This window comes from Triturus cristatus, chromosome 1_2, assembly GCF_964204655.1.
Source record: "Triturus cristatus chromosome 1_2, aTriCri1.1, whole genome shotgun sequence".
Taxonomy (NCBI): Eukaryota; Metazoa; Chordata; class Amphibia; order Caudata; family Salamandridae; genus Triturus; species Triturus cristatus.
Window position 1 is genome coordinate 176,480,911 of NC_140580.1, and position 18,320 is coordinate 176,499,230.

Sequence of the window (18,320 nt, forward strand, 5' to 3'; positions counted from 1 at the left end):
TTATTGTTTGCGCTTCTTGGCCTGCAGTCTAATGGGGTCCTGCTTGAGGGTGGGTTGAGGAGCTCATCCGTTGCTCCTTCCACTGACTTTCTGTTGCTTCCCCTCACACACTTCCCCACCCATTCCTTGTTGCTCTTGCATCTCTCGTGCCCCACCTCTCATGTTCTTCAAACGACTTTTTAATACATTTTTTGGAGGGTGTAGCAACTTTCATTGGCTGCGGGCTGGTCCACATTTAGTAATGCGCTTTGGCAAAAGTGAACTTTATTTATTTTTCTTTACCACTCAAAAATGGCGGCCACCAATTTGGATCAGTAAATATAATTTAAAAAATAGTGCCTGCATGAATCAGTAGGTGTGCACATGCATGTTGATGCATGAGCACACATACATCATCATGCATACACACGTATGCATGATGTCATAATATGTACGTGCTCATGTGTGTGTGGCATAATCACGTCTTTTTCGTCAATGCTATTAAGCATCACAAAAATCATTGGCCAATAGGTTTCAAAAGCGAGGCCTATTTTCTTTGTTTTCCTCTGCAGCTGGAAACTTCTAGTTTCAACTTTTCCATTATACATGTAGGATTCCAAGTGCAAGAGGCAAGAAAATTTAGAATTACATCCACTATTCACATTTAACATGAGACTGGTTAAAATCCATGTGTTTAACAGGAGTAGCAACAGCAAAATGAAGGGCCAGATTTAACACTTATTCATGCAGCTCAGTGCAGCAGTCGCAAATGTTGCGCTGTGTGAAAAGGAGAGAGGAGGAGAGCACCATATTTTTTTAAATATGGCTCTCTCCTTCCCTTTCCCTAGCGCCAGCGCTGAAATCTGCTGCCGTGTGCCACGGAGACACCTTTGCACCATAGTGCAAGGGTGTCTCAGTGAGTGTAGCACAGGTTTTGTACCAGAAGGGTAGCCTTCCGGTACAAAATACCATGCTTAGACTAACTTTAACCCTTTTCCCTCTTTGTATGTGTTCTGTAAAGTGCAGCATACGTACAAAGTTGGAAAAGGAAGGAGAAGTGAAAGTATTTCTCCTTCCTTACGCCGACTTCAAAAGGGCACAGTTTTCTGACGATAAACCCTTTCTACTTTATTTAGTACATTGGGTTTAGCATCAAAAACCTGGGGTGGTTGCATGGAAATGCCCATGCACCACCCATGGTACACCCCCTTGGCACTAAGTAATGCAAAACGGCACTATGCACTGCTTCACGTTACTTTCACGTTATTTCCAGCACTAAACAATTTTAGCGCTGGAATGTAAACCGGATTTTGCGCCTATTTGCATCACTTTTGTGGCGCAAACACGGCATAAAATCGTAGTAAATCTTCTCCTAAGTGTACAGAGTTGCAAGTCACTGATTTTTATTGTAAGTTTTATATTTGCACATACAACACCACAGTGACCTCTCTGCACCTCACATAACTATTTATAATCACCATACAATGTACAACAACGATTTAAAAGTTACATAGTCTTTTGGATCGAGAAATGGCGAATCTGTTTTTTGAATGCTTGTGTCCGTAGGCCATACTTTCCCTTTTATAGAACTGTCCTGGAGATGGTCAGTTTCTGTGAAATGTATTTAGCATTTAGGTGTAGAGCCTGTATGTTATAAAATCATTTTTATAGATGTATCTCGCTTCAACTGGGAGCAATTTTAAGCAATAAAGAACCTGTATTGTATGGCCATATTCACAGGAATTGTGTTATTGGCGTAGTTCAAGCATGGAAGACAGCCTGCAAAGGTGCCAGACTCATCTTTGGAGAACCTCGTATGAAGGGAATTCCTATGAGCACCTACTACTGAGATCTGGGAGTGCAGAGGAAAAGGAAAGGAGAGGGGCAGGGAGGGAGAAGGAGGGAAAGAGATAAAGAAGTAGGAATGACCGGGTCATTGTCTGTCACCCATTAAGAGACTCTGTAAGAAAGCTGAACCGTCAGGGGTGCAGTTCCGGATTAAACCCTGTGGAGGCCCTTAGGCAGTCGAAATGTTGGGGCACATCTCACAAATTATCTCCTAATACCTAATGTGCCGTTTTATTTTTTTACAAACTGACAGCTGCCACAAGATGAGCTTTTAAGAGATAAACTGTTATGTGAATCTGATGCCTCTGGTTTATTTAAGTTTTTAATGGGTACATTACATTGATACAGTATTTTCTCCAAAGTGTCTTTAATGGAAAGCTTTCGTTTCTTTGGGTTGATTCATTTCTTCCTTTCTTCTGGAAACAATATTTAAGAAAGCTTGATTGTAATTTTCTTTCAAGATCAGATCAATATTATTCTGATCCGTTGTCTACTTTGCCGATTTGGTAATCTGGGACTGCAGGGTGGGGTCTAATTTGTTTCTGCCAGTAATCCAAACACAGTCTCAGGCTCTTGGAAGCCAAGGAGGCCTCCACACTGCTATAGAGCACTTCATTTGGTGGCACAAGAAACCAAAGGAGTTGGAGACTGCTGAGTAGATTCCCAACAGTGATATTAGGGATTATAGATTCATTCCAGTCCATTCTCTGAGAATCGGCATAGGTCCAACTTTGGTGTAATGAGATCATCGAGCAGCCACTTATCAATGTCAATATCATAGGAACATACTAAGGAATATCCAACTCAAGCAGCAGAAGAAATTGGGAACATTAATTATATACAGCTGCTGAAGATACTTGACGCCAGGTGCAGTCCATAGTTTGTGCTAAAAGCAAACATCTGGCTTGAAATGAGCAATGCAACAAAGTGGACAATTAAGCCCACAGTTCCTTTATATTCTCCTTCAACTATTGCTTTGAACCTCTGAATCACCTATAAATTTGAGGTTTGGATGAAAAAATGAGTCTAGCATACGTTATTTATAATATGCAAGACCAGGTAGGTCAACTCTCTTATCAAACTGTAGCTCCGATTTTGGCCCTCTCTCAAAACATGCTTGAAAGAAAAATAAACCTTTCGTTTTTTTTCTTGATTACCAATCCAAACTGGTAAATAAAAAAAAAATGCTTGCATCAATTTGTAGGCTGGCGCATCCATGGTGTGCATGCCTACAAAATGATACGACTGCCTCATAATAGCTCTTTTTTTTAAACCTTTTTTACCCATGCTGCACAGCATTAGGGATGCTGTACAGCAAGGCTAAAGACCATAGGCTAAGGCAGTAAGCAGCAAAGGTGAAACCAATTGGATTTGCCAATGCTTATTGTTGAATGACTACCACCCGAGAATGGTTAATTGGACAAGCTGTGATGTCTGGACTGAAAGGGACAAGGAGAGGGTCACCTCTGCTGTGGAGGCAAGCGAAGGACAGAGAGCTAATGAAGAAAGGAGCCTTCTTACCAGGGGCCCGCTGCCGGAAAGAAAGAAAGAAAGAAATTAAAATATGTGCACTTGATTAATAAGAAAATGTAAAAGCTGCTTAGAAGCCAGCACTGGTTTTAATTGATCGAGTCAGTTGAAGCTTCACGATGACAAATATTCTTTTTGAGAGGTAATGTAAGGGTGTTCCCAGCTGAATTCTAAAGTGCCAGCTATTACTTTTTTAATGGCCAGCCTATGTAGTACTGTGTACTATAAGTTTAAAATAATGCCTTACATATTTGCAGTGCTTTCTGTCACAGACTAGGACCTTGTAGCACTAAAAACATACAAGTAACCACTCACCACTTCACCAACCAGGAATTTGTTTTGTGGCCTTCTGGTTACACACTCAGATGTCTTTTGCAATCACTGTAACCAATGGAGGTTTCAAAACATAAAATTGTGCATTTCTCACCGGGCCGGCTTTAGTGCTTGTGGCACCCAGTCCGACAGTGTTTGTTGGCGCCCCCAATGATTCCCTCACTACCACTCTTTAAAAGTGACCCTCAAGTCTCCATAACAACTCTCCCTCAGATGCATTTAATTCGTTTTATAGCGCCACTCATACCAATGTAGGGTGTCAGAGCACTTTACATCACTCACCCTACACAGAGACAATCAATCAGAGGTGTGTAAATCAGTGTATGGAAAATGTTACATAAGACAGAGAACTACACAGTGTAGGAGTCACATGTCATCCATACTGATGGACAGTATAGTTTAATAGTGCTTGGTCTGGCGAAGCACAAACTCATAATTTAAAATGTAACACTAAGGTTGAGGGTTCTCTAATCATCAGAATTGATTTCTGCCCCTTTTCCAACATTAGGATAATAAAAGACTGGGGAAAAAAATCATAACGCTCTAATACCTTGCAGTTTGCATGCAGTTCTTTGATGACATCTTAGCTCACTGTTTTATGTTAAGATTTTGACTTATAAACTGCAAGCAACAAAAGGATCTCTCAGACAAAAACAGTAACTCTCTGACCTATTTACATTATATGCACTTTGTTATCTGAATGATACACATTCTTTGGAGCAGACATATTAACCCACTGCCCTACCTTACCATGAGTCAAAGCTTCCACTAGACAAACCACCGATCTCTCTCTAGGAAGAACATAAATCACTGGAGTTATCCTGACATTTTTATTGTTGCCTGAAAATTCCTGGAGGCTGGGAACACAACGCCCAAACCCTATGCAGTTGCACTGTCGCACTGCCCTAGAATTGGCCCTGTTTCTCACTGACTAGTTCAACCTGAATTATGTTTCATTTAAGAGGAAAACATATAATCGTACCTTCTCAGGAATGGCTCCCAGGATTTGGAACGCCTTACCCCCAGAAACGAGACTTAATCCGTCCGCTGCTTTTTTAAAAAAAGAAGTGAAATCGATTCTCATGTCTAAATTCACTTAAACTTTTTCTTATACACTCTTGTAGATATATGCTAACCTCTAATAGTTACCAGTACTGTATTCACATAATTCTGTGTATTTATATGTATATGTCATCCAGCTATATTTGCCCCGTAAAGCGCTCTGATACCCGCAAGGGTCTTGTTCGCGCTATACAAAACCGTCAAAATAAATAAATAAAATATGGTGGGTGCATTATTTTATATACAGTATCCAGTAAGTGGAAGATCACAAAATAGTTTAAAAATATTTTTTTAGCCATTCCTTTGATCTCACCCCCACACTTACTGACCCCCGCGCTCACTGAACTTAGGATCACAGTCCCCATACCTTTTTTGGGTTGAGCCTAGCGCAGCGCACATGCGCTGCTCTGCAAGGCATGCTGTATCTGGTATATGTAGTGCAAGAACCTCCCATCTTTTCTATTGGTTTCTGTTAATGCCCTTCTTAAATGCCTACTTCTGTTTGGTGGATATGCTAAATTAGTCCCGCCATTTGGTGTTTTAGACCCTACCAGGCGACTGCCCCTGTTACGTGTGGTATTTTTTAAATATATTTGTTCCCACGCACTCTTTTTGTTTTCATTTCCCTCTGTTCGTGTTTGAGCATGGTGCCCGCTTCACAGACGCTGCGTCATGTTTTGGACAGCATTTATTGAATTTTTTATTATGCCCGCTTATCCTTCCCTTCCATCGCTGCCTCTATGCTTTTGGCTCCCCCCCCCCTCGAGTTAGGAGAGCCCCCCCCACCCTCCTAACACAAATGCAGCTGTGGGTTTCTCAGTATAAGGCACTGATCCAACGCCAAGAACTTGCACTGATAAACCCCACCCCCAGTACCCATCCGCTGCTTGCCTTGGTTTACTTGGGCAGAGGCATGTGCAGGTCCGTTAACCCTTTCCCCCTCTGCTGATACTTTTGACAGGGTGCAGTTCTATGCGGCATGCTGCCGCTTTAAATTTGCTCTGCCCCTCGACCACTGCCCTGCTGCTGTTGCCATACCCAGGACGTTCAATAGCCTAACAAAACAATATGACAAATCCATGTATTTATTTCCGTTACTGATAAGTATAAGGAAAAAAGACGAAAACTCGGATTTGCATACTGACTCTGTGAAGCAATAGAGACGTAGGTGAAATGCTGGGTGCCAAGCCTGCTTCCAACCTTTCCCACCCAGATTCTCGGGGGCAGACGTACGACAGGATTTTGCATGCGCAAATGGGTTTGCGACCCTTTTACGCATGCAAAAATCCTGTGGGCCATGTACTAACACTCTTTTGCGAGTCGCAATTAAATTGCGGCTCGCAATATAGTGTTTAGCGACTCGCTATTAGGAAGGGGCGTTCGCTTCCTAATAGCGACCCCACAAGCCATGTATGAATATTTTGCGACCGCACTTGCGGTTGCAAAACACTCACAATTTACCGCCCTCTTCAAGAGGGTGGTAATGCAATCGCAAAAGGGAAGGGGTCCCCAGGGGACCCCTTCCCCTTTGCAAATGCTGGGGGAAATATTTTTTAGGGGCAGGCAGTGGTCCCAGGGACCACTACCTGCCCTTGAAAAATGAAACGAAAATGTTTTTTTTTTTTTAAATGCCTCCCGTTTTCCTTTAAGGAAAACGGGCTGCATTAAAAAAACTGCTTTATTTAAAAGCAGTCTCAGACTTGGAGGTCTGCTGAGCCCAGCAGGCCACCATACCTGGGAGGGCCAGCCATTCTCAATGGGGTTGCAATTTGCGAGTGCCTCATGAATACTGATGAGACATGAAATTTGCGACTCCATTGAGAATCGCAAACAGTGTCTCTGACACTGTTGTACATGTCATTTTGCGAGTTGCATATTGCGACTCGCAATTGAGCGCAATTTGCGACTCGCAATATAACATGATTGTACATATGGCCCTTGGTCACTCTGATTCTGTAGCACGCAAATGTGAAAGGCAGCAAAACTGGCCTTGATGTATAAATTCCAGAGGCTTCTCAAGAAGGAGAAATAAAAAGTTTATTCCGGGCTACTCAGAATTTAATTTGCTAATGGTTAACAACTCCGCTTTCTATTGGCACAGTTGCATAAGTTCTCTGTTCTATTCTTCTTGCTCTCATCTTCCGGGTTTATGTTTTTACAGGTTTGTGTGGTGGGTAGGGTTTGGTGAAATCCAGTAAAGTTACATAGTGTTTTATGGTCGAAGTTCCACTGAATACTATGATTTATTGCTAGATGTTGTGATTTTAGTAAGATGGTGTGATGTGGCTGGAGTGCTGGAATTCCAGAGGCTTCTCAAGAAAGAGAAATAAAAAGTTTATTCCGGGCTACTCAGAATTTAATTTGCTAATGGTCAACAACTCCGCTTTCTATTGGCACAGTTGCATAAGTTCTCTGTTCTATTCTTCTTGCTCTCATCTTCCGGGTTTATGTTTTTACAGCTTTGTGTGGTGGGTAGGGTTTTGTGAGATCCAGTCAAGTTACATAGTGTTTTATGGTCGAAGTGCCACTGAATACTATGATTTATTGCTAGATGTTGTGATTTTAGTAAGATGGTGTGATGTGGCTGGAGTGTTACATTATTTAAGATGAGATGCTGTGGCTTTGTGAGGCATGACGTGATGCGCATGTTGTTGCTGTACTATATGGTGTTATATGATGTGGTATAATGTTCTGTGGTGCAGTATGGTATGATGTGGGGTTCGGTATGATAAAGTGTGATTTGGGGCAGTTTTGTATGGTGCATTATTGTGTTATGTTGTGTGGCATAAGGTGGTATATGCCATAGAACAGTGTGATGTGATGTGTTTTGGATAGTGGTATGTTGTTCTATGATGAGAGATAGTGTGGTTTGGTGTGGTGTGTCTTAGATGCTTTTGGGCATATGTACAAGCCCCTATCGCCACGGGAACGTCACTTTTTGTGACGTTTCCGTGGTGATAGGGGCTTTGCCTTATTAACAAGGCAGCGTTAAGCCACTTACCATGGCTTAACGCTGCCTTGTAAATAAGGCCCCCTTTCACGCTATGCTTAGCGTGAAAGGGGTGGGCAGTGGGTTTTGCAGTGGGCTTTCCACCGCAACACCCATTGATTTTGACCCTGCCCCCTATTTACAAGGGCAGTGTAAATAAGAGGCAGCGCCAAAATTAAGACCAGGGAAACCTGGTCTTAAGTTGGCGAAACGAGGGGAAATGCTCTATTTCTCCTCGTTTTTGCTTTTTATATGTGTGCTGCATTGTACAGCACACATTGAAAAAGCAAAAAGCCTTGGATTGTTTATCTACAGGAAAGTCCCCTTTCCTGCACATAAACAATCTTTTTTTTAAATTACATTTTGTGACTTCCATATGTGCTGCGTTAAGCAGCACACATAGAAGTGACAAAACGTAATTTCAAGATTGTTTATGTGCAGGAAGGGAGACCTTCCTACACATAAACAATCTTCTCGTGCACACAGACACCCTTGCGCTATGGTGCAAGGGTGCCTGAGTTGGCTCTACACTGCTAAGTGTAGCGCCAGCTCAGGGGGAAATGCAAGGCTGCACCATATTATTGTAAATATGTGGAAGCCTTGCGTTTCTGAAGTGGCAGAGCGAGGAGTTAAACCATGACGGCTAACGCCTCACTCCGCCACTTCTGTTGTACATATCCCCCTTGATGCCTTATGGTCAGGTATAGAATGAGGTGATATTAAGTGTTGCAGTGTTATGTGCTTTTGAATGGTGTCTTATACATTGAATGGTATTGCATATGTAAAGTATAAGTTTTCTGGGTACGTTTGATGTGCTGTGGTGGGGTATGTTGCTGTGTGGTATTATGTGTTGCGATGTACAATGACATGATGGAGGTGTGTATGAGATAAAGTGGCATGATCTATTGCATGAAGTAATGTTCAATACTGAGACCTGGTGTGGTGAGAAAGAGACAGTTTGCGGTTTTGGATGCAGAACTCTCTCCCTGCAGCGCCACACAATTAAGTGCCACGCAATTCCACACAAATGCACACAGCATAATTCCACTACACAACACATTTCAACACCTCATAATTCCACACCACACAATTCAACTCCATATAATTTCACTACATGCCACATTATCACAACCCTTCAAATTGAACTCCATAAATTTCCACTCTGCTCCATTTCACATAATTCCACTTCACATATTACCACTCCATCCAACATAATTTCATTACACAACACAATTCAACTCCAGATAATTCCACTACACATGATTACACTCAACCTACATAATTGAACTTCACATCACATAATCACTCCACATATATCCACTCATCTCCAAAACACATAATTATACCCAACAAAATTCAACTCCACAACATGCCCCATATTTACACTCCACATAATTCCACACCATGTCACGCAATTCCACACAATGCCATATCTCATATTGGTTCACTTCAGGTCTTTCAGCACAGTTTATTTACCATAACTTTTAAAAAAAACTCCAAACCGCAAACACACACTCTCCTCCATTTCTTTCTATGTCTTGTGCGTACACAAACACAGCCTCTTTATGCGTCTATAACCTTCTCTACCCTTCATTCTCTTTCTCACACACTCTTTCTACTACTCTATCTGGACTTCATTCACCACTTCATACACAAAGTACCTATTCCTATCAATCTTACTTTCTATTTTATACAACTCTCACCCCATCTATTCATCATGCCACATAATTCCACAAGACAACTACACTACACACCACACAATTCCACCCCACACAATTTCACAAATAACAATTTCAATTCAAACGATATAACTCCACTACAAACAACATACATCCAATCCACTCCAAACAAAAAACATAAGTAAAAAACAATATCATTTACAACTCCAATAACTCAAACTCTCGCAAATGCGAGACCTGTTGCATGGTGAATGCTCGTTTAATGCACGTCGGCAGCTGGATTAAAGGGGGTCTTTCCACTGCCACCCTCCCTACCTCCCCCTTCTCAGACAATTGTGTTTTACATAAACCACCGGTTTAGTGTTACCTCTCTACCACTCTATTCAAACTATGTAGGATACTTATTTGCTCCTTGGCTGTGAACACAAAAACACATGAGTGGAAGGAACCCTGGGAGTTTCAGAGGCCCGGTTTTCATGTTCAGCAGGCGGGCGCGCGGCAGCCACGGCTATCCTTTTTGCAGCTTCTTTCGTCGTGTATTCGTGTCATACTGGCCACTTTGCAAGCACACATACAATAAACATTGTCGTGTGCACTTCTGTAATAGAAGTTATTTGAACCCACTCTAATTGTGTTCGTGTGATCGAGTTCAGAAGGGTTTCAAGCATTTAGGGGCATATTAACAACGAGGCGATACAAAATTATCGCCGCTTTTGCGGCCGTTTTCGGCCGAAAAGCGGCGATAATTTTATCGCATTATTTACAAGGGCACGCTATCGCGTGTTTCCTTGAATCAGCTCCTGTTTAGTTCACGCCTCACTTTGCATCTCTAATGAGATGCAAAGTAGGCGTTCCCTGCAAAAACTAAGGGAAAATGATCTTTAACTGCCCTACTCCGTATTTACAATACGGCCCAGGACACCCTTAGCGATGTAAAATACAGCGTTAACCACTGTTATCGCCGGTATTTTACATCTGCTAATTTTCATGACTACCCTATCTATGACATGGGAGGTGGATTCAGTGGCTGAATCCACATCTCCCTATCATCAAGGTTTCTTCTATCGCTGTGGGAATATCGCTGGTTTACCAGCGATATTCCGCATAACGCCACTTTTGATGTAAAATTTATCGCCCTGGAGTAACGCGTTGTTAATAACGCGTTATCCAGGCGATAAATTACAGCAATAGGCAGCGATAAATATAAAAGCGCTAAGCGCGCTTTGCGATATTTATCGCCGTCTGTTGCTGATATGCCCCAAGGTTTCTTCAAATGTGCAGCCTGCCCGTCTCACAGAAAACACAGCAGCAGGTGGCACATTAGCCCGCCGAGCTGCATTCGCGTCTACATAACAGGCACACTCAATACTCGCGCTCCTGGGAAAGAAAACGAGTCAGACTCGGAGACCGGTGTCGGGTGCACAAGTTTAAACGTTTGGTCGTCAACAAGTATTACCTTTCGTGCCCCCTCAATCCCTCCTGCTCCGCCGCTCTCTGGCCGCACCCGCAGCGCTGCTGCTGAAACCGGCGGAGCAGGTCGGTCGAGTTCCTGCTTAGGGCAAATTACCTGATTTACGGTCACTTGATCACGTTTGTTCAGAACAGCTGAAAGTAGAGCGGCTCCACTGCCCTTTTCCGGATAACCACTTCCTGTTGTTTCCTTTGCACCCTGTTTGTCACTAATGAGGCCCCGCTGGGCTTCATAATTGCAGATCGTAGCAACACACTAGGGTTTACGCTACCACACGTCTGAATCTGAAAAACGGCCTGGTGTGACTGGGATAATTAGCAGCTTTAGCCTCAGATCAGCCTTCCTGTGCCCTCCGAGCCAGAATCATTGGTTCTCAAACGAGAACTAAAACCACATTTCGCATTTACTTTTGTATTTATTTAGTTATCAATTAATTGCTTCATTCAGGCGTTAGTGTAGTGTACTATAAACAGCCAATGAGCTATTTACGAGCTCAATACCTGATAGTACTACATTAGGGTTAAACTAGAGATGGGGTCACAACCATATTCCAATTGGGGAGAGGCTGTGACCTTACGGCCAGAGCGTCAACCTCGGCGATGGGGGGCCGGCTTTGAGTCTCGGCAGGGATGCTTGACCTCCTGCGAGTCCGGGTAAATCACTTCATATCCCCGTGCCCAGTGCTTTAAATGGGAAAAATAGGTGCAGGTACTCATTAAAATAAGTTCCCGGTGTGACAAATGGGCGGGGTTAGGGGCGGGGCTAAGGTTAAGATATGATGATACATAATGACTTCTGTATCATTTGCAGCACATATCAAAACGCGTGAGAAATGCGTTTATGTAAACAAATCAGGTTAAATCATTCATCAAAATGAAAGTCAAACAGGATGATATGTTAACATGTCCTTGTTTTGTCATATTTGCTGCTTCTTAATGCCATATGTTATTTGTTGTTGTTTGGCACAATACTACATATTGTCAAGCGTGCACACACACAGAGAGCAAAACAAGCTGAGATGAACAGAAAGGCATTCCACCCCTTCCCTTTAAAATATCTCCTGAGAGTGTTCTGAGTCTCTCCCTCTTTCTCTGGCACAAAAATAGGCACACACAGGTCGACAAGCACACAGACATATATATATGTATGTATAAACGATTATTAAAGTTAACAAGAAATGCACAGGATTTTGGGCTGTACACAAATTTGTGTTAAAATACCATTTCAAAGCCCATTCATGATTTCAGAACTTAACAAATTTCTGGTATTTTTCTGTGAAAAAAGAGGCAATCCTAACTTCACCTGTCACCTCACTTCTATACATTCATCCCTCCCCCTACCCTCTATGTTAATCTTTACTTACCCTCAACCAAATCCATTTCCCAGTTGTCCTGGAGCTCATTCCTGGAGTGCTGCAGCGTTCCCTGCTGTTCATTTCTCCATGGGAAGGGCTAACTTTACACCCAGGGAGCCAGCATTCGGGTCAGTCACTGTTATCATGCAAAGGCAGTGATTAGTGGTGAAAAAAAACGGCTTTGGGGAAGGTAGAGGATTGTGTGACGCTGCCGCACACTTTAGTACGGCCTGTGCATTTCCCTAAATTCGACAGGATTACTGACTGGCAGCCCCAGCCAATTTCACACGCCTCATTTTACTCTCTTGGACACAATCAGTAGCAAGGGGGGAGAAAGGTTTCCGGGCACTGTACCCTAGAAGGGTTACATGATGATATGACGTCTCCAGGGGCGTCTCGGGATCACCCACTGCCCCCTCCCCGTTTATGCCACGAGACAATTCCTGATTCTCAGGTTGTAGACCTGGTGGTGTCCGCCCCTGGTGATGGTTAAGAGATAGGTGAACACGGAGTATCCTTTTCAGACACTAACATTGGGGTGGGACCTTTTTGCTCCTGCTGGGGCTGCCATCTGATCCAGTACCGGCAGCGACAGAACATTTCTCACCACTGCAGTGTGTTCTACATCATTAAGTCAGTCAACATGGTCCAATGGTCCAAACCAGTTGTTAACTGGCATGTTAAGCTGGAGACCACCCCATGAAGGCTGAAGGTGCAAAGTGCAGCGGGGAGTGAATGATTGTCATTCAGGATTGAACCTTTGCTCTCTCTAAGGCCAATAGGGGGTTATTAAAATACCCCAGCTAATGGAGTACTAAGTCAGTGCCCCCTTGCCTGATGAAAATGAAAACCGAATAACAATTGGTGGGCCACAGCAGGGTTCCTGAAGTTGATGATTACACAGCCACCTGGGCGGTCTTTCGTTTCCCTACCAATCCACCTTACTCGACGGGTAAGAAGAATGTCGTAGGCTTTTGATATTTGATAGTCCCTGAAATTTCCCACACATATTAAGACACTCGTTCTTCAGATCCCCATGAGACCCGATCTGTCCATCTCTCAATGGTGGAACTCCTGCTATCACCACCACATATGGGCAGGCTGCTGGTGGTGAATGAATTATCGGAAGGTTTTTAGGTACTTTTTGGTGGTGCCTCCCTCCCCGTTTTCTTGGACTCCCATGGTGGCTGGGATTCCCTGTGATGAGATTAGATTCGTACTTGGTCGAACTTTAGTCTCCCGACCATTAATTTTAATTGGCAAATTGTAATATGGCCCGATGTTTTTATTGGTGGTACTGTTCCCCTGCTCCTTCTGCCCATCCTGCATGGACGTCCAGTCAGACATGGGCCCCTAGGAAGTGGCTGCTGAATTTGTAGCCATCAAAGCCTTGCTAGGGCACTGTTTGGAGCTATTTTGATAAATGTATAGATCTTCTTCAGTTCGGCAGTTATAGGGGACGGCGATTAGTGATGAAAAAAAACCCAGCTTTGGGGAAGGTAGAGGATTGTGTGACGCTGCCGCACACTTTAGTACGGCCAGTGCATTGCCCTAAATGGGACAGGATTACTGACTGGCAGCCCCAGCCAATTTCACACGCCTGATGGAGGAAGGGGGGTGGGGGGCTTAACACTTTAAGCCTAATAGCCATTGCGCACCTGATCGACAGTGCAGGGTCTGTCTAGACCCTGTCCTGCTGATCACAGCATGACGCAGTCAGGGGCCAAGTGAGAGCTGCTGTAATCTCCAGCAGCGATTGTGCAAAAGGCCACTGAGGGGCTCAGTGTCTTGCAAGCTCCTCGGAAGCAGGGCGGCATCTGCACTGAGCTGGAGGAGATAAGTAACCCGAGCCTGCTGTGCTCTCTGTCAGGGTACCGGTACTCACCCTGATCTAAGAAAAGTGCCGGTACTGAGGGCCAGAAAATTCGGAAGTGCCGGTACTCAGTACCGGTGAGTACCGGCCCATTTAAAGCACTGCCCGTGCCTACAAAAAAGGAATTTGTCTGTCTTTAACGCAACTGGTGCTCATGTAAAGCGCTCTGATACCTTTGGGTCAAGTTTGCGCTATATAAAACTCCGCAAAAAAATAAAATAAGTTCAACACACCGTTTTCAAACATGGCGACGGAGGTGTGAGGTCGGTCCAGCAACGCAAAGAGGCAGGAAAGGAGCAGATGAGAGTAGAACAAAATTGAGAAGTCACATGTTTAAATGTAGTTTCAAGCAGGGTCGGATTGGTAAGGCAGGCACTCGGGAAATGGCAGAAGGGCCGATAGCCGAGTTCCAGCTGTGGGCTGCTTTTTTGGGCAGCCTGGGGGCTGTCTGTGCTGTTAGGATGCCGCCAGCGGCCCAGTGGTTGCCTGAGTTGCCTTTCTCGAGGCAGATGGGCGGAGCTATCACTCCTTCTCTCTCGCTGGGCAGGCCCATTAATGTATGCTGATTGAGCGGGGGCAGGGAGCCTGTGCAGAAGTGGTCTCACTTGCATTCATGTGTGGCTCAGCAGTGTGAACTAATCTGTGCATTTTTTTCTATCTAAGTTAATAAAACATGCCCCCCACCCCCTTTCTTTTCATAAAACTTCGCTGAAGCAGTGTTTTGTGGAAAGGCAATCCACAAGTCTGCGGCAATTTTTTTTGGTGTGCCAAGGCCGATTTTTTATCCCAAACCAACCCTGGTTTCAAGACGCGTGTTGTTGAAGGTCATCTTGTCATCAAAAGGTTCACAGGTACGGAATGACTCAGGGGGGTGGACACTCCTGAGAAGCAGTCAGGTGAGAGAAAGAAATCTTTGGGCCAAGTGTTCTAAACTTTTTAGCGATCACAAACCCTCCGATTCACTAACTCCGAGGGATACAACTGCTAAAAAGTTATTTTCTAATTGTCAAAATCCACACTAGGAGTCAGTAATGTTTTCCAGGCTCCTAAAGTGGGTTCAAAAATGGTTACCAAATCGCAATTTGGAAGGGGTGTGTTTTGGGTGTCCTTTCTGAATTGCGATTTGGGACCATATGTATCACTTGCAACTGTAAATACGGTTGCAAACATTGATAAGTTACAAGTCGAGGGCCCGTTCAGGTAAGAGCGGGGGGCCAGGTGGTGTAGGGTGGGAATTTTGACATACAACGATGAGGGAAAATTAAATAAATAATTATTTTCCCTTGCTGTCATCTGTCGAAATCACCTCCCTGCCAGCCCCACCGCCCCAAACCTCTTACCTGCACGGGCTGCGGCTGTAAATTACTGATGGCCAGATGTACGACCCTATTTTGCATGCGCAAACGGGTTTGCGACCCGTTTGCACATGCAAAATACTATTAGACCATGGACAAACCCTATTTAGCGAGTCAAAATTTATTTGCGACTTGCTAAATATAAATTGTGACTCGCAATTAGGAAAGGGCGTTCCAAGGGCGTCCCTTCCTAATTGTGACTTGTAACCCTATGTAAGAATGTTTTGCGACCGCAAAGGCGGTCGCAAAACACTCGCAATTTACTGCCCTCTACAAGAAGGTGGTAATGCAGTCGCAAATGGGAAGGGGTCCCCAGGGGACCCCTTCCCATTTGCAAATGCAGGGGAAAATATTTTTTAGGGGCAGGCAGTGGTCCCAGGGACCACTACCTGCCCTTAAAAAATGAAACGAAAACATTTCATTTTTCTTTTTTTAAATGCATCCTGTTTTCCTTTAAGGAAAACGGGCAGCATTAAAAAAAAACTGCTTTATTTAAAAGCATTAAAGCAGTCCCAGACACGGAGGGCTGCTGAGCCCAGCAGGCCACCATACCTTGGAGTGCCAGCCATTCCTAATGGGGTCGCAAAGTGCGAGTGCCTCATTAATATGCATGAGGCATGCAATTTGTGACCTCATTGGGAATCGCAATCAATGTCGCAGACACTGTTGTACATACCAATTTGAGACTCGCAAATTGCGAGTCGCTATTGCGACGCACTTTGCGAGGCGCAAATTCCTTGGTCGTACATGTGGCCTTGAATCTCAAGTTGGGGGGTAACTGATTTCACAAGGGAAAGTGACTCACTTTCAACCGCTGGCTCTTTGGGAATCAAGATGGCAGTGGTAGGGGGAGTAGGCAGTGGTCTGTCTCATCGAGCCGTTAAAGTAACATCCCCTAAAAAACACCCATATATATGTATGGATTGTTTTAAATTATACCAAAGGCGCCCAATAATAAAGGGAAACTGGGATGTTCTTTTCAAACAGCTGGAGCCGTCTTTCACTAATGCGGTTTTCCCAGTGTAGGCGTAAGTTTGTGCCTGCACTAGGAGTAGCACAATGGTTGAGAGAAATCATACTGTCCCCCTCTGTACCTGCTGCATATATTTAAGTGCGCACCACGGCGTAGAGGGCACAGAGCACTATATCCAAAATATGCCCCTATTATTGGAGAGGAAATAAATAATTCAAAATCCCCTACAATGATAAATATGTATTAGAAACAGTAAAATGTAAAGTATCCTGACGAGTAAGCTTTTGACTGATCTTGCATGAAGGGAGTGTTTCTGTGCAAACTCAAGGATAATTGGGTAATTCCTCCCCAGGCTTCCACTCTTAATACATTGGAAAAGCAAGGAGAAAGAAAGCAGATAGGTGCCCTCAGTCCTTGTTTCATTCCAAGACAGAATCTTGGCAGCATACAAGCGAAGGGATACGAAACAGAGTCCCACTGGGTTAGCTATATGTCGTGAGGTCAAACATGCACTACACAATATCATCCCCACGGCCACAGTCAACACACGTGAACATGCAAACCTGGGAATCAATTTGGTGATCTCTCAACAAGGCTTGAATACACTGCACTATTAAGCACACAAGTCACATCCTCATATCAAAGTCAGCAGTGCAGCACACATCACTCATTTTGATAAACTCACGTGGGATGGCTCTAAACCACAGCACATGTCTACCCAATACTTCCCGCCTACCTTAAGGCCTCCATCATGATAACTCATAACTAGAAGTTGTAGTATGGGGATAAGGTGCTAATGGAAAAAAAGGGAAATATTTTACAATAATCTACCCAAATGAAAGCAAAAGGAGAATAAAACACTTTAGATCAATAAGGACCCAAGTCTGAGGATCAAACAGCACCTTTAAACTAGTGGTATGAACAAACAGACTTGGGCTGAGGTTTGAAGCTACAAAACTGAATCCCCCTTAACAACACCCTCCATTTTAAGCTAATCCCTCATCACACTTTGACATTCCAGAAAGTGGAAAGGAACTTTCAAAACAGTGAATGTTGCTATAAATAGGAACATCATCACATGGTAATATCATAAAAATGTATTAACAAAACATTAAGCAACATCTTCAAAGATATGGGGGACAAATTATTGGATGGCAAAGGAAACTCTACAAAGATTCTCATTTATAGTATGTTATGCGTTTTTCGTCTAGCACACTCATTTCTTAGCCTCATAGTGTTCAAGTTTGTCATAGACCAATAACATCCATGATTGTTAGTTTACCCAACGACATTTCTTTGGGGGACGTAGGCGCTTTCACCTTTACCAGGCTCTAATATGTGCAAGTATGGTGGTTTCTATGGTGCTGGTCTTTCCATATGATAAAGTCTCACAGAATCAACGCAGAACAAGTGAGTTATGTTGTGGGCTATCCATGTGGGATTCTCTGCTTGGGAAGGGTAGCGGGTCTTATGGTCCTCCACCTAACCCATGTCAGCTCTTGCAATGTTGACATGTAATACTGATGGATCTTGTACCAAACAGAGATCTAAGGGGTTGCGTGCCAGAGTCTTCTTACAACAGGATTTGTGAGTCTTCTATTTCTTCTTCTGTGCACCCAATTTTGCCATTGTTTTCTAGCTCTCTGTTCCACTATGGTGGGGACAGACTCTTCACAGGTTTGACTTTCTCACTCTTTTTATAAGACTGTCTGTTGTTTCCCAGCCCTCTGTCCCATTGTATCAGAGCCCCTCTGACCAGGTGAGCCAAGTATTCATTGATCACTGCCTCTTGTTCTCACTGTCCTGTGAAAGATATTCTCCCTGTCCCTCAGGAGTCCTTGAAGCGCTCTGTCCCAGGAGTCAGTGGGATGGGT

The 18,320-nt window shown here is 43.8% G+C and overlaps 1 long non-coding RNA gene across 2 annotated transcripts in view; it reads right to left on the reverse strand.

Annotated features, from left to right (window-relative positions):
• LOC146867027 (uncharacterized) overlaps window positions 1-18,320 on the reverse strand; it is a 301,772-nt gene that overhangs the window by 189,793 nt on the left and 93,659 nt on the right. The window contains exon 1 of one of the 2 annotated variants that reach the window (XR_014961063.1): window positions 12,255-12,398. The exons of the other annotated variant lie outside the window; for it this stretch is intronic. This is a non-coding gene — a long non-coding RNA (uncharacterized LOC146867027). Of the gene's footprint in view, window positions 1-12,254; window positions 12,399-18,320 lie in introns of those variants that run through there. 2 annotated transcript variants of the gene reach the window in all.